We start from the raw sequence: 16,923 nt of genomic DNA, 5'->3' as shown, positions 1-16,923 counted from the left end.
ATAGGATAATCATACTAAAATCTGTACACCTAAGGAAGCTAATCAAGAAGGAGGACCCTGGGTAAGATGCTCAGTCTTCACAAATTAATTTAAGGGAATTATTTCTAATTCTCTGAGAATGGAAGCTGGCCTGTCATGTGAGAACACTGAAGGGGAGTAGGAGTCAGAACATACCCAGACACCAAACTCACCATGGAAATTTCATTTCCCAGGAGGGCACAGTGGGGTCAGCGTGGGGCTGGGGGCTGCCTCTGGACAGAGCAAAGACAGCAGCTGGTGGTACTTCAGGAATAGTTTTTAGCAGAAAAAGGGAGAAAGTCTGTGCTAGGTTGAGTTGGGACGTCCTGATTAGACAGGACATCCACTCTAATTTAGCCAGTATAGGCAAAAATGGATTTTAATTGTTGAACCTTGATGCTTAGAAGTTGGACTTTGGAGTTTTGGTCAGGCATAAGGAAGTGGCCAAATAAGGGAATAAACCTTGGTGGTTAGCTTTAGTAATGTAATATAATGCTTTAGCAAGGGAGGGGGAAGGGGACAGGGCAAGACCTGCAGGCACCTTGTTTGCAATGCTTGGGCTTGTCAGAGTCCTTCAAGCACGGCCCCGACAGTCCCACAGGTACCTCTGGAGAGGCACCAGCTATCCGCAGTGTTCTGAATTGTGAACGCAGGAAAATCCTTTATTCTTTCATACACTAGGAGTCACAGGGAGAGGGCTCAGCCTCGGTGAGGCAACTTTCTTGTGCTAAGGGGCATTTCTGAAATAGGACAGAGCTGTGAGCCCCCAGAATCTAAGATTCTAGTTGATTCCAGAAGTTTCCATTTAGGAGATACGGGAGGTCTCACCTGACATACTAGAACACCGAATGATGAGAAGAGAGAATAGAACTACTAGCTCATTTTCTGTGAAAATTCTTCTTCTTTGGGTATACATACAAAGACAACATGGAACTTGCCAGGAGCACTTAGACGTCATTCTCCTCTGAGCCCAGACAGACATCTGGGCTTTCCTCCTGAAGGATGTGGGCTGGTCTCTGAGGTGTTTCTTCTGGCTCAACCTTACACGTTGGTCACCCACGCCAGAACTGCTGCTGCCCAGTCTACTGCAAGATCTGTCTTGCTCTCTTTTACCCTGCTGCACTAGGAACATCTCGAACAGAACATTTACAAACATGTGTGCCATTTATTTTGACCCATGGCTTTGGAAATTGTAATATCCAAGTTTAAGGAGCCACATGTGTTGTGGGTATTTTGTGCCAAAACATGGTGAATGAAATCACAGAATGAGAGTGTGTACAAGAGCAGAAATTCCAAGATACAGATGTGGTTCCAGGAGACCAAATCCGTTCTGGACAGACAGGTATAAGTGGCTTCTCCAGCAGAAGCTCTATGACCTAATTTTGCCCATTAGTGTTTCCTCTTAACCACAAGTGAGCCCAGGCTTCTGGCCCCTGAGCCAGTGGAGGACAAGCCATCTGTCTTTAAACTGTCACACTCTCTGCACATGAGCACTCATTTCTTCCGACATACGCACATCTGGGAAACAGTAAAATTCTTGGTCGTCCTTTCATTGCCTTTCCAACCTGGAGTCAAGTATTCCCTCTGGGTTGATGACATCCTTACACTGGCCAAAACCATCAGCTTCTGGTTGGCTGGTTTGTTTCCAGGCCCTCCCTGTGATCCCAGCCTTCAGTGGGAGGAACCATACAACTTACCCATAAAGCAACTTTGATTGACAGTATCTCATCTCCTTTGCTTTCCCTCATTTTCTGTCCTTGGTCCTGGATGGATAAGAAAAGAATCCCGAAGCAAGTGTAATTTGCTAGAAAGTATGACTTTCTACAATCAAATGTGGAAAGTGGAAAGGAAGGTTTTCATTTTATTCGGTAGCTCTGGGTGCCTCCTAAATTAAAGGTGGTTTTTACATAGAGAGCCACAGCCGACTGCTTTGTGATTTTATTTCATACACTAAAAGCAAATGAGTAGATATAGTTGGTCCATGGGGCTCCCATTTGTTTTGGGTTTAGCTCATTGCTAAAGGCTAAAGACCTCTGCTACCTAACTGGCAAATAAATTTAATAACTGGGAAAAGTATTAGTTATCCTCATTAATGCCTGTACTCCCTGTGCTTCCAGTTCAATGGGCCATTTGACTTGGTTCTGTATAAATGCCTTCCATCCCTTTCTTTATGCTTTCTAAATCAATTCTAACAAGGAGAATTCAAAACTTCCCATGAACTCCAAAGCTTCCTTGATGATGCTTCACTGAACCATGCCCTCGTAATAACATGCTGTTGTGGATATAAACATGTTTTTGTTTTGGTCCCAGGTGTGGGATGTGGGACTGATTCGGGTGCTCCACAGCAGCAGACTATTTGCCTCATGTGGGCTCTGAGAGGAGCTCTTTGCCACCTGCAGATAGTTTGCCTCTGAGGATTCTGGAGAGAGAATAAATGGTAGAGCCCAGAAAGGGGAACAGTGCTGCTCCGGCTTCCCCGCTTGCTGCTCCAGGTTGCTGTCATGAACCAAAAAGCTGGAGATCTGAAGCAAGGACTGGACTCACTCAAAGGAATTCGGTGACCCTAACCAGCAGGGAGCAGCTAGGAAAGAAAACTACGCCCCTTCTCCCACGGACCTTTCTCTCTCCTATCTGGTGTTGGCGTGTTGAAAGAGACTGCGATGGAGTAGAGGTAAAAAGATAGAAGAAACGCAAATAAAAGAGGTTTGTTTTTGTTTTCTTAAGTACACCAACAACGTGCTTTGACTTTCCAAAGTGCTCGGTAGCACCTCGCCACGTGGGTCATTGCAAAGATTCTAGTCCCAGCACATTCCCGGGAGCTTCCCTTCTTCCTGTGTATGTGCGGGCAAGTAGAGGTATGAGTCCCAGCAGCACTCCACAGTCCTCCACACTCTCTGTTGATTTTTTTCTATCCCAGCCTTAGAAACCTACCACTACTGTATCTTAAATGTGCCCTGCAAACTGAGACCCTTTTTATCTGTTCCTCAAACTGGGCTTGCTGGGACTATGTCGAATTTATGGTTGAAAGTGTAGCACCTCCTTCTGAGTTCCATTATGTATCTGGTAACTGACTCAACATATGTCTGCATCAAAGGAGTTCCTCCATTCCACATGAAAAGCGAATTAACACCTGAGTGTCCAGAGAGGTAAACATATAAAAAAACAAACCTCACCTGGGTTACAAAATAGTATTATATCCTACTTTTAGCTTAAACTCTTCAAGATAGTCTTTGCTTGAACAGTGCAACCCTGTGTAGAAACAGTAAAACTGACATCAATGATCATTACCATGGGCACCTTTATGAGGTAGGTATAGAAAACATTCTTTAAAATTCTTAAAATGCTATTATTTTAAATAGGTGCTTTTAAGGGGCATCCTAAAAAAAAAAAAAAACAGTTGAAAGTTTTGAAAGTCTGTTAAGAAATCACTTAAACCACACTGATATCTTAAGAAAGGTTTTACAGTCACCTATGCAACTAGTTTACCATGACATCATGCCTTTGGACTGCATCTGAGTCTCAATTTTTACCCCTCCCCCTTTTTTTTCACTTTCTTGAGCATTTTCTCTTAAAGGACTAGAGATAAGAAACAATCTTATTTTGAAACCCAACAAACCCTGACTGGTTTTTATTTGTTTTCTCACTGATAAAACTGGGCAATTTTGTCTTTACCTTCTATTTGTCTTCACTGTATGATGAGATCAAGCTGAAAGAGACTATTTTCAACACTTTATACCAGAAGAAGCATTAGCTAGATCAACTAGTTCATTAGGCACATTTCTATTTCCTATCATAAAAGACTCCTCAACTTTTCAAACATTACACATCCAGTGTCTCCTGTGTTCCAGACTTTAACAACATTTTAAACTACTTTAGGCTTTCAGTGCGAGTTTCTGTAAGCTTTCTGGTTCTGGGAAGACCTTCATTCCAGGCAACAGCATTCTGTTAGTGTTTAGCAAATCCATCTAAAATCTACTCACATAAAGCAACATTCAGTTTTCTTTGCTCATAATCTTGTTTGGTTGTAATTCTTGGATGACTCAAATGAGAACTTACGGGAACCCTTGGTTGTCATCAGTGTTAGCCAGAGCTCCAGTCATGGGGGAGTCTACCAGATTGTCCACAACTCACTCTCAAGGCTAACACTCTCTCTAGCAATTCATCTCATTGTCAGCCGGAGTTGTCTGCCCATGATCTCTATGCATAGCTCAGTTCCTCACGTCACTGCAGCTCCTGGCAGTTGTACATTTACACAACAACTCAGTATCCTGTGTTGGAGGGTCCTCATGATCAAGATGGGAAATATTACCACCTTTTCTGACATAGTTTACAAGTAGTATAGCATAATTTTTCTTATACTTTATTGTCAATGCAGCTGCAAATCCTCCCAATGACAGGGCCAGACCCAGGCAGATATTTGCTGAAATAGTGAATTCGGGTAGAGAAAAAAAGAATGTCATGGGTAATGCTTAAACTACGAAGCACTGAATGTGATTTCTACCCTGAGACACACGAGAAGATAGACCACTGCTTTCTCGCTGTGGGTGCCTTAGATGAAACGCATCTGCTTGTCTCAAAGCAACAGGCCAACTCTGAAGTTCTTACGGTTCTTTTTAAAATGCTACAATAAGGGATAGTCTTCTATTGTGGGATGTTTTGTCGATATTTTAAAAACCAGTTTCCTAAACTATAAAATATATGGAGTTATGATAACCCTGTATAAGCCTTATAATAAGCAAGTGATCTTAAAACATGAAAAATGAGACTGTAGGGACCAGCATCAGTCAGCTGGATGTCCTTCTCTGTTCTATGTTGAGTATAAAAACGTGCTTTCATTTTCTGAACTGAAGAACTGTGGGAATACTTTATTCTACAACCAACTTCCTAGACTTTAAGCTAGGATACATTTCACTAAGTATATTTCAAAATTATCATTCCGAGTCATCAGCTGGACAAATGCTTGTAAAAAAGACTTCATTACTGTTTCTTAATGCTCCTGCCCAACCACTTACCTTATTTCTTAGTGGAAATGTCTGATGAGAAGCATCTGGCTTCATGTTTGAACTTCTGAAACAAAAAATTCTCTGTGTTGCATGCATAGTGAAGCCAAGAAGTCCATCTGCCAGCAAGAACTTCATCCTTTAAATTCCTTGTTATGGAAGCAAACACAACACAATGAGATTTGTTTAGAATGCCACTCTTCCATCTCTGGGCTAAAAGGATTAGGTCTAAATTGAACATCATTACAAAAGGCCATGCATGAAAATGTTTGCTTTTTCTCTCCTTAAGCACTTGCTGCTGTTTAAACACCCCCTACATTACTTGGACTACTGAAATTCATTCAAAGAGTCATAAGCAGTGGCTTTATCAAGTGTCTTAGTTTACGTAACTATTCAACACAAAAAAAAGCAGCATGAGTTCAAAAAGAATTGTTTGCTGGACAAGTCAGGAACTGAGGAAAGGTGGTTGAAAAGGTGGGTTCCAGACTTAGTTTAAATCTCTCTGTGAATCTCTGACCTTTGGGGATTTAACTTCCTATGGCACATTTCCCATCCTTGTAACAAGGAATAAGAATACTGACCACATACGGTTGTTTCAAGGGGTAGAAAGGTAACTCGTGGAGCTCACCTACCACTTCTCTTATAGAGTGGATTCCCAGTTTAAAAGTTAGGTGAGAGTGAACACCTTTTCAAGATTGTGTGTACTATGTGAGGGAGAAAGGGGGAGATTGTGAGCATATAGGGAATATTCCTGGAACTGAAGTACCGATGTGGTGGTTATTTGTTGATGACAGACCTTGACTTTAAAGACTGAAAGCAGAATGAAGCAGGAGTGCAAGGATAGGAGGCACATGCAGATATTTGCCATTTTGAGAATGTTTTGTTGCTGGCATACAGAACATGCAAACATAGCAGAAAGTCAGACGTGCTTTCCACTCTGGTCCCATTTCAATCTGTGCACTGTGGCGGGTGTGTGTGTGTGTGCGCACACCAGAAGACACCCATGAGTGTTGTTCTTCCTTGGGCTCTAGTTACCCTGTGTTTTGAGATTGGGCCTTTCACTGGCCTGAAGCTCACCCCTGTAGGCCAGGCTGGCTGGTTAATGTGCTCTGGAATCTGTCTGCATTCCCCCAAGCTGCGTTTGTGAGTGTGCTATCATGTCTGGCTTTCTTACATGGGTTCTTGTCGATCAAAGCCAGGCCCTCAGATCACACAGCAAGCACTTGCTGCCCGAGTAATAACTCTCCCTGCATCCCATGGCAAAGTCTGTCATGTGCACAAAGCTTGCGCCTACTAAGGCAGAAACTGGGGAGGCATCAGGCTCCTGTCATTGCACCAACTTACACAATTATTTTTATTTCAATGTGGCACAAAGTTAAGAATGACACACAAGCAGAGGGACTTGAAAGTGAAAGACAGACTCTGAGGCAAGCTAGACCTTTCTTCTATTGCAAATGAAATGGTGAGGCCCCTTTGTTTTAAATTCTATGTTAGGCACTTCTACAAAAGCTATCTGATTATCAAACCTGCTGAAAAGCAATCCTCTCACCAGCGTTAAGTAGAGCAATTACTTCCATTACTGAAGGCTCCTTCAGTGTTGATCACGGAACAACAGCAATGTAGTTCAGTAGTGTCTGTGAAGACGTGGGATATACGTGACAAATCTCCGTGTTCTTCTAAAAGCTTTCACAAAAACGGATTTTTATTTCGTCTCAGTTTTGCTGTACTTAAAACCAATTCCTTTAACACCATGCACATTTCTGCTTAAAATATTACTTATAAAATCTATGTACCTGGATAAAATGCTTCCTGTTTTTATTCCCTGAGGCATATGTGAAACAATTATTAGCTTTCAATGGGGTTAAACAATAACTTCTCATGATTATCTTTGTAAAGACTAGAAAACAATATACCTGTAAGCATTAGAGCGCTAGGCAGGGTTACTTTACTTTGACCTTTCCTTAGAAAGACAAACAGGAATGTTTAAAAATCCAATAGCTTTGTACTTTTATTGCTAGTGCTGCGTGACCCCTTTTTATGCCTGAATTTAACCGCATCTGTTGTCCTTGTTTTCCTGTTGGTGCTGGGATATAACCCAGGCTTCACACACCCTAGGCAAGTTCGCTACCAGGGAGCTGTGGCCATCATGTCACGCTCTGTATTTCTAACTCTGTGCAGCAAGAGCCACAGAAAGCCAAGCACCGTTCTAGATGGAAGGGATACAGCATGAAGTAAGAAAAACAGCACCACTCCATCTGAATCTCATGGTGTAGTGGGGGGAAGGGAGAACCAAAGTGTAGGTAATGCCAGTATAGGGGGTGTTAGTAAATGATAAAGACAATTAGGAATAAAGAAAACATAACCAGTGGGAGTGGTCAGGAGTTAAAACTTTTGGGTCACTTCCCAAAGGTTTTGAGAAGATAGTTATTAAAAGTTATGGAGACTGTAGGAAGTAGAAGTCATTGTTCTTGAGAGACAATCAACAGGCCAAACAAGGTCAGCAAGTAGAGGCCAGGAAGCAACAGGGCATAGTAAGCATAGGCCAGCCTGCTTGTCTCATGCAAGGACGTGGGCTTTAATGCCACACTTTAAATGCTATTTTAGGACAAAATCAGAAGCCATCGCAGTTATATCTATGTCTGTTGTCTATCAAGACGTTCATCTCTCCTCTTCTCCATTCTAGTTTCTGACTCAAGAAAGCTGAAGCACACTTTCTCATCCTTTTGGCCAGCTTCCCCTGCTTGCCATCCTGTAAATATCCCCTCTGAGACAAGCCAAGGCTCCTAGCTGCCTGTATTTTTCTGAATTTCCAGTTCTCAAATGTGGCTGTACTCCAGGACATCAGTGCTGGGGGAGGGAGGGCACTGAAATGTACATTCATTAGTTGTGCTAAGGACATTCAGTTAGTGTCTTTGGGACTGGACTTTAAGAATTTGAATGTTTAGGTCGCAGCATAGATGATTGTAAGCCATTGTGTGGTTGCTAGGAATTGACCTCAGGAACTCTGGAAGAGTGGCCAGTGCTCTTAACCACTAAGCCACCTCTCCAGACTTTATTTATTCATTTTATGTATATGAGTGCTCTATCTTCACGTGCCATCTGCATGCCAGCTGCTCTTTTAGGGGTCCTAAGTTCAATTCCCAGCAACCACATGGTGGCTCACAACTATATATAATGTGATCTGGTGCCCTCTTCTGGCATGTAGGCATACATGCTGGCAGAGCAATGTATACAAAATAAATTTATCTTTTTTTTTTTTCCTTTTTAAAGTTTCCCTGGTCACTTTTTTCCTCCTGCATTTTGAAAGCTGTAATCTTATGTTGTAGAAATAGCATACTCCTAATGGAAACTAAGCTTTTTCTTAACTTCAGATTTGTATTTGCTTCCAAAAGAACTTGAAATTATTTGGCTTTGACACTCTATAATATTCTGTTTTAGAACAAATGTGGTCAGTGCTTATAAACTATTTTATTTTGTGAATTCTTTCAACATTAAACTGCCCACAGGAGTCAAACTGAAGCCTTCATCAATTTATATGCCATGCATCTGAATGATCTCACTTGTGAATTATAGAAAGGTTATCTGTAGCAAATCATACTTTTATGTAATAGTGTTGATTTTGTTGTTGTCTGCATGTTAATATCTTCACGCAAACTCATTTTGCGTAATTTTAATTGAATGGCAGGTAAAGGTGCCCTGAAGTTGCAGTATATCCTATTTATCATGTTATTATTTTTCCTGCTGTTCAGTTAGACTTCACGGACTACACAGTTTCCCAACGGCACAAGCAACGCAGCACCCAACGGCTCGGTCCTGGAAACGCCGGGCGACATGCTGTAGGGTCAGGTTACCACTTAGAAATGGCAGCATCTTTACACAGAACATGTCCCGTTAGCTTAATTTTTCCTTTTCACATCTCACCGGTTAATTTCCCCATTTCCCCTGCCACAATGTTCTACATTAAGATACTGGGGCAAATCAATACTATCCAGGATAATGAAAAGGACCACTGCTCTGTGCCAAGCCAATAAACACAGGGCTGAAACACCCACCCCACTCCCCCGCCCCTTGGCCAGATTGGCTCATTTAGCATGATTTTAATGATTCCGAATTATTTCCTAGCAGAGACAGGGTGTGAAATTCTGACTGACACAACTTCATAGTGGATTGGGCCAGCAGCTCTGAGCCAAGATTAAACCCCTCCTTCTAGGGAAGGAGGACCTCTCCTATCAATGGACTAGGGGAGGGGCATTGGGGGAGAAATGAGAGGGAGGGCGGGTTGGGAGGAAACAAGGCAGGGGGACACAGCCGGGATACATAGTGAATAAATTTTAATAAATGATAATAATTCATAAAAATGCAAAAAAAACCTTCTAAAATGGAGAGGATGACAGAATTACAACCACTATTTGCAGAAACGGGGCTTCCAGTGACCATGTAAAATGTGTGCAATCTCTCACAAATGCTAGGCTCTGCGGCCACTGTCTGGATATACTCAGAGCAGAAGCAAATGGCCATGCATTTTAAGAGTACAAGAAGTAAAGCTGTGTCCCTTGTGATAAAGGTATGTGGTTATTCACCGGGTTCAGGGATATGAATAACAACAATAATTATGTGCCTTGCCTTTGAACACTTACCGTCTGCTGGACAGTATTTTAAGAAGCTTTCCACATGTAGCCTCAGTCAGCCCTCACAACACTTGTGTGATGTAAATATCATCACCTTTACATGGCAGATAACAGACCTGGACACAACGTGGTGAACAGATCTGCCTGAGGTCATGGCCAGGGAAGAGTCCCTATCAAGACTGAAGAAACACTCGTAAAATTCTCCCAGCCAGCTCTACCATGGGGAGTGTACACAGCTGCTGAGAGTCTCAGGGGAAGGTGCCAGCCGGTCTACTCAAACACATCACCTTCACCCGCTTACAGCACCGCCTCAAGTTCCCACCGAAGAGAGAGAGCTTTGTGCCAAGGCACTGCCTGAGTCTACACATTAAAGGGCTCACTAGAACTGCCTGGCAAGGATGGCAACCAAGGCTGACCACTCTGAGAGAAGTTCACATTATAAGGGAAAATACTGAAAAGAGCTGATGAAGGTAAAAGCACACTTTTACTCAGTCCTGGCAGGGGGTGGGCAATAGAGAAAATAAAAATCACTCGATTTGACTTTGCTTGGATATACAAATTATCCATAGTGTCTGCTAATTTTTAAGATATAATTTAACTAGATAATTAAATCTTTATATAGGTAACTAGGACAGCTTTAGTAATTAAGAAGAAAGAAAACCAACTATGACTAGTTTATATCTTTCCCATGCATTTCTTAAGCTGAAGTCCTCCACGCGGACACTTACTGATACACATATGAGATGATAAGGCATCTTAAGAACACGCACACCCATAAGATTCTCACAGCTATCTGTGAATTCTCAAAATTGTCAGATTAGTGTAAGGATGATCTTACATGGCTGTCCTTAATGACCATCAGCTGGATTGGTGTCTGCTGGAGCTAAGCCATCTTCAACAGCTCAGAGAATATAATATATGATAGTTTGGCCAGTATATCCTACTGAACGTCAGGATGACATTCACACTGGGATTTTAGAAAGCAAAATGAAAATAATCAAGGCCAGGATAACACCACAAACCTCTGTTAGATCTCCTCATTGTCTTTTCAGTGTTTAGATAACACACAACATTTGGGATTGGGGCCTTGACTAAAGAGTAAGTATCAAGAAAGTGAGATGGATATGTCCATACATGATCTTAGGAAAGAAGCAGCTGGAATGGGGGAGTCTTCTAATTAAAAAAAACTCTTTCCAAGTGAACAGACTGCTTGGACTTGAGCTATTACCAGGCTCTTTTCAGTTCTTAAAACATTTTCCTCACTCTGTGTAACAACAAATGTGGGCCAATTGCTGTGAGTTAATTGAAAAGGATTGTTTTCTAGTTGCCAAGAAACGGTGCTTTCTTACATTATGCAGGCCATTATGTGCACAGATCCAGCTTCCTGATTTTTCTCTTTGAGTTTGAGAATATGGGCTGCTGCGATTCACTTGTCCTTGAGGAGAGTAGCACAGATCGGGAGGCTTAGGGTGTTGCTCTATTTCAATTCTCCAGGTAAGGTATGGTTTAAAGAACAACTTTCCTTCTTCCTTTAACTTTTCTTAAGCTACTTAACTGCTTTCATGTCCTGCAAACAAAAAGTTCTAAAATGATAAGCTTACTAACGGGAAATGATTGTAAAACAATGCTAAATTGATTTTTTTTTTTTTATCTACTTAAAGGTTCTGATGTTAAAGAGTTGAGATAATATCATCTAGGACTCTTTCTAAAGCCTGGTTCTGCTGGGTTTCAGAGCAGAAAATACATGCAAAACAAGAGGTTGTGGGTGTGAATAGTATTGAAACGTTAATATTATTGCTATGGAAGAAAGTATCATCATTTCTATCTGTAGTGAAGATTTCAAATCTTATTTGACTAGTCCTAACTTTAAAATGAACTTTATATTTTATGAACTTCAAAAAGACAAGTTGATAGTATACCTAAATATAACTGGTTACATAATGTGTATCTCTCTCCCTCTCTCTCTCACACACATACACACAACCATCTATAGATTTTTCCACTTTCTCTCTCTGTTTGCTATTTATTTTTTCTTTATTCTGGTATGAGGGCTAGGCAAGCAGGCAAGCATTCTATAGTGAGCAACATTGGCCAGCTCTCTGTGTGCTTTTCGCTTGCTGGTTGGTTGTTATCATTTTGAGAAGATACTGTAGGCCAGACTGGCTTCAGGGTCTCTATCATGCTGCCTTGGTGGCCTTACTGCCAGGGTGACAAGCATTTTGACATTTTCTTGATGGTTTTGGTTCACAATTAAGCTAAAGTCAGATTCCATTAGTAGGTGCTTACTAATTACAAAGAAACTCCAAGTCCCACCTTTATCCTTAGGAAGCAAGAAAACATTCTACGTTAGTACCTCCTAGGCTCTAAGCACTCACTGTGGGTGACGGTCCGGCTTAGGTCAAATTCACGCTGGACTCCGTACTCCCAGGAATTTGCAGTTAGGAGTCACAGTTCACACAGGCTGTGCTTTGAGAACAGACACTGAAGAGGAACCTAGTTAAATGCTCTTACTGTTGTTTTCTATGTCATATTTTCTTCTCTCTTTCATATGGCTAGACTTTCTTAGGAGCGTATTTCTTTTAAAAGGAAGATCACCAAAGGGATAAAGAATTAGGTAAGCTTCCATTTGTTCAGGGTTTAAAGACATTCTAAGTATAACTATGACATGTGTAATGTAAGCATGTGTCTTTGTTAATGCTAGTGAGAAATTACTTTAGCTTACCTTTACCTGACAGTGTTATCTAAATTTTCCACAAATGAACCAGGATTTTCATAAGGAAATTACAGCATGAAATAATGTTGATGAAATGACTACCTGTTAATTTACGGAGGTTTTTTTTGTTGGTTTTTGTCTGTTTATTGGTTTTTCTAGGAAAGGTTTCTCTGTGTAACAGAGCCTTGGCTCTCCTGGACTCGATTTGTAGACTAGGTTGGCCTCGAACTCACAGAGATCTGCCTATGTCTACCTCCCACGGGCTAGAATTAAAGACCTGTGACACCACATCAGGCCTGTTAATTTAGCTCTCCTTTCTTGAACTCCTAAACATTTTTTAGTTAAGCAAAGCTGTCACAGTACCACTAGCTATAAGAAACTTGTCCCACTCTGTCTCTGACTTAGGTGGCAGTAAACCTGAAGCAGTCCACATAAGCTGATCCAAGGCCCATGGCTGTCTGCGCTTGGCTGACTGACTCTGCTATAGCATTGGCGGAACTGTACATTTACCAATCTGGGAGGACACAATTAAACAATTCCATTTTGGTTTACAACTCCGTCTTCACCTTTTAAAAAGTGTTCTTTGCCCTGAAACCATCCTGTGACTATATCGTTGTGGTAGTACTTAAAATAGCTGCGCTGGTGAGCTTTTGCTTACCCACTATTTTTGTAATTCGTAGAGCAAGGTGATAAATGAATCTGTGCAATGGGTGGAATAGAACAAAAGTCAAGTGGATACCGTATCTGAGCAGAAAATTGTCCATATGTAGCATACTGCTGTGTCTGAGAAGAGCAGAATAATTGTAGCATTTTCAATATAATTATACAGGGATTAAGTAATATTGCTAAAAAAGGCTTATCCTCTGTGTGCGGTATTTTGGTTTGTCATTGCTTAAATAGTAGTGAGTCATTCATACTGATTGATAGATTTTGGTGGATTCCATTACAGGCATTCTGCATTTTTCAATTTCCTTACTAAGCAGCTCATCATTTTTACGACACCACTTCTTCATTAAAATGCTCTTTGAAAATCAGATTATCTGCTTTATGAGACAACTCTCAAGCAGTGCTTCAAATGTCTTTATAAAGACATTCCCATGCCTTTAATTCCTAATTCCCTACATCTCCTAATATAAAATTTACCTAGCTTTAGAAACTCAGAGTAAGAAAGTGTTTTCTTACTCTCTGCCTCCCTAAAATGTTCTTTATAGCAGAAGATTGTTTACCTAAATAAAGAAAATGCATGCAACTTGTAATAAATCAGATTGCCCTGTGGTTTAAGATCCATCCCTTCCCTTCTCTCATTCTCACGAGCCAGTATGGCCACTACTTTCCTTTCCTAAATTGTTAAGCTGAAATTTCAACTCTTATCTAAAGTGATGATACGATTCTGAATTGCTCTTTTATTCTTTTCCTTGTTTTCTTGGAATCTCCTCACTCTCTTTTCTGTTGGGTTCTTCTTAGACTGTGCAGGCCTGAGATGGTTTTCTGTTGTCACAGCCTGAGGTAGGGTAACAATGGCAATGTGTGGAGGCCAGGAAAGCTATAGCACAGAGAATGCCTGCTACCCCACCGGCCCCACACAGAAGAATCATCCAATTGCAAATGTCTATAATAAGAAATCCAGCCCAGCAGGCTCCACAATAAGAAAGGGAAAGGGTTAGAATTTTGTTTTGAGAACATCTTACAACTTCAGAGGACTTCATCTCTCTCTTCTTTTCAAATATCGGCTATAGAATCACCTCCCTTTTTCATTTCTGGAACTTGTCTATTTAACAATAATGATCTGACTGGATTGTCCAGTTTTCCCTTCCCTGCTCATTACAGGCACCAAAATGACAATGGTCACATTATCTTCAAGCTCCTGTCATGTCCATATTACTAAGCCCTGCTTTGTCTGAGTGACTTGTGGATTGTTTTCCTCATTGCTTCTACTTGTGGATAAGGAAAAGATTCATCAGGGCGGAACAATAATCATCTGTTTAACCACTGTGTTCCCAGATGCCAGCGTGCAGAGTCTTCCTTTAATAATCACCAAGTCACGGGACAGATCCTTCGTGAACATTTCTCATTTTTCAGAAAATACTCATGTTGGAAATTCTGCAGGGAATAAGATAAAATCCCATTTTAATGGTGATTACATTCAGTAGAAATCAGAAAATCCACCCCCAAAACCAGTTTTCTTCAAACATTATTTATACTGCTCTGTTATATATTAAAAACTAAACATCATTAACTATAAACAAGTTAGTTACCTTAAATATTTCTTTATGCCTTTTATTTTACAAAAATAGCAGACAAAACAAAACAAGATAACTGTGTGTTTCTCAGGGGCTGTCAGAACCTTGTTCCTAAACTTCACCTTCTGCACATGTCACCCTAGTTTTTGGCACAACTTAGCTGGTGTACCTGAGAGAGAAGACGACATTGAAGTAAACGCTGAATAGAGGGAGTTAAACTATTTGGTGGACTGAGATAGTGTCAGTGAGCAACGTTCAAATTTAAGGCAGTTCAAATGGTGAACTGCCTTAAAAGTAAAGGTGGAAAATTGTGCAAGAGGCCAGTCATCCAGGCTTGCCTGGGACGTCTTTCTACACTATGTCAGAAAGAAAGAGAAACCACACACGCACGCATACACACACATTCACACACACTACACGCACCACACATATACACTCAGAGAGAGAGAGAGAGACAGACAGACAGACAGAGACAGAGCTGAGAATAGATTGATTCTGGCTCCAGGCTCTTAAAACTGATCTATTCTTTGGGATTGCTTTGTGTAGGACTATTGGGAACTTAACCTAAGGCTTCCTGTACTCTAAGCAAGCATTTTACTACTACGAAATATCCCCAGCCTCTAGAAATACATTTCCATAATGCTTTTCAATGCAAATATATCTAAGTCTACATTCTAGGCTATCAACCTATGTCAACCATCTATCATATAGAATTGTCTCAGAAATAGAAACTTTTTGTACTGTATGTATTGTGTCAATTCATATAAAATTTACCGATATTCGACTCTTTTGAGCTATAGAAGTGACAATCTTACATGTTTTCACATAATCTTATAGTATATTTTGCTATTGCCCTTTTTAGGTGATATTTTTGCTACAATATTAAACCACTGGCACAAACTACTTATGGAGGACGTTATGTAAGCTACATGACAGATAGATGTTAGTGGCATTGCAGATACTTTAGGTTCTTTTAGCATTTTTCCTATCTGGGCCTGTGATGCTATAAAGAGTAATATTGTTTTGTTACATGATTTTTCTGTAACACATACTAAATTGTATTATCATGTTGAGTTTCTATGATAATCTGTTGTGTAAATATTTTTCTCCAACTCACAGCTGAAGGGATCGAGGTTCTTGGAGACTGAGTGACTTGGCCATATTCAGAGTACCCATAGCCTAGAAATTCTGACTTTGGAGGATGGATTTTCCTGACACCTGCTAGCACCACTTATATTATCAAACAAACAAACAAACCAAAAAAGGTGTTTTTTAATCATCACTTAAAAAAACAGTTATAAGCTATAGTGCTACAATTTCTCTCATTTTCACTAAAGTCCAGAAAACATATTCATAAAAATATAAATTTTCTATAGCAATATTTAGATTATTTCTTTAGAATTCTATTATGGCAATAAGCTGCAATTTGTGTAAGAGTATAATCTATTTCTAAATGGAAAAAAAGAAAGTTAGAATCTGTTTTATAATAAATGCAGTTTTAATAAATTCAATGACTTTAAACAGATGTGGCTTTACCAAGTTTAAGATTTTAGAGGGCCTGGAGATCTGGCTCAGAGGTTAAGAGCACTGGCTGTTCTTCCAAAGGTCCTAAGTTCAATTCCCAGCAACCACAAGATGGCTCACAACCATCTATAGTGCGATCTGGTGTCCTCTTCTGGCATGAAGGCAGGATGCTGTGTATATAATAAATAAATAAATCTTAAAAATTTTTTTTCATTAAAAAAAAAGATTTTTTAGAGAATCAGTTCCCACCCCCGCACACAAATTTTAACATATTAGTAGAAAAGTTCATAATTTCTCCACACACTAAAACATAAGCATCAGAGGAAGAAAGTACAAAATAACATTAAAAACATAACTGAGAACAGGGTGTTAAAACTATCATTTTTGCTTGATGGCTGTTTCTCTGTCTCATGCCTAGCATGGAGAACTAGGCTAGGCTTTAGCCTGTCCTCCAACACTGACCTCACAGAGAGGTACCAGCAAGAGGAAAGAACCAACATGAGGCACTGCTGCATCCGAGCGAACACAGTGTCCTCATTCATCCCAGTGCCCTCCTCATTCATCCCAGTGCCCTCATCCCAGTGTCCTCCTCATCCCAGTGTCCTCCTCATCCCAGTGTCCTCCTCATCCCAGTGCCCTCCTCATCCCAGTGCCCTCCTCATTCATCCCAGTGTCCTCCTCATCCCAGTGTCCTCCTCATCCCAGTGTCCTCCTCATCCCAGTGCCCTCCTCATCCCAGTGCCCTCCTCATCCCAGTGTCCTCCTCATTCATCCCAGTGTCCTCCTCATTCATCCCAGTG

The 16,923-nt window shown here is 40.7% G+C and overlaps 1 protein-coding gene and 1 long non-coding RNA gene across 7 annotated transcripts in view; one reads left to right on the top strand and one right to left on the bottom strand.

Moving 5' to 3' along the window:
• The first annotated feature begins 10,000 nt into the window (after window positions 1–10,000).
• The window catches only part of Itprid2 (ITPR interacting domain containing 2), an 82,441-nt gene continuing 75,518 nt past the window's right edge, over window positions 10,001–16,923 (top strand). For 5 of the 6 annotated variants that reach the window (XM_055600638.1, XM_055600635.1, XM_055600633.1 and 2 more), the window contains exons 1-2: window positions 10,001–10,116; window positions 11,005–11,140. The gene's annotated coding sequence lies outside the window, so the exon portion shown is untranslated. The remainder of the gene's footprint in view (window positions 10,117–11,004; window positions 11,141–16,923) is intronic. The other variant, XM_055600636.1, reaches the window with a different exon arrangement.
• The window catches only part of LOC129671574 (uncharacterized), a 5,732-nt gene continuing 2,436 nt past the window's right edge, over window positions 13,628–16,923 (bottom strand). Inside the window, exons 2-3 of the long non-coding RNA XR_008719363.1 lie at window positions 16,136–16,293; window positions 13,628–14,459 (exon numbers count right to left, since the gene is read on the bottom strand). This is a non-coding gene — a long non-coding RNA (uncharacterized LOC129671574). The remainder of the gene's footprint in view (window positions 14,460–16,135; window positions 16,294–16,923) is intronic.

This window comes from Psammomys obesus, unplaced genomic scaffold, assembly GCF_907164565.1.
Source record: "Psammomys obesus unplaced genomic scaffold, mPsaObe1.curated_primary_1811, whole genome shotgun sequence".
Classification (NCBI taxonomy): domain Eukaryota; kingdom Metazoa; phylum Chordata; class Mammalia; order Rodentia; family Muridae; genus Psammomys; species Psammomys obesus.
Note: the sequence above shows the minus strand (reverse complement) of the source record. Positions and strands in the feature narration are given on the sequence as shown.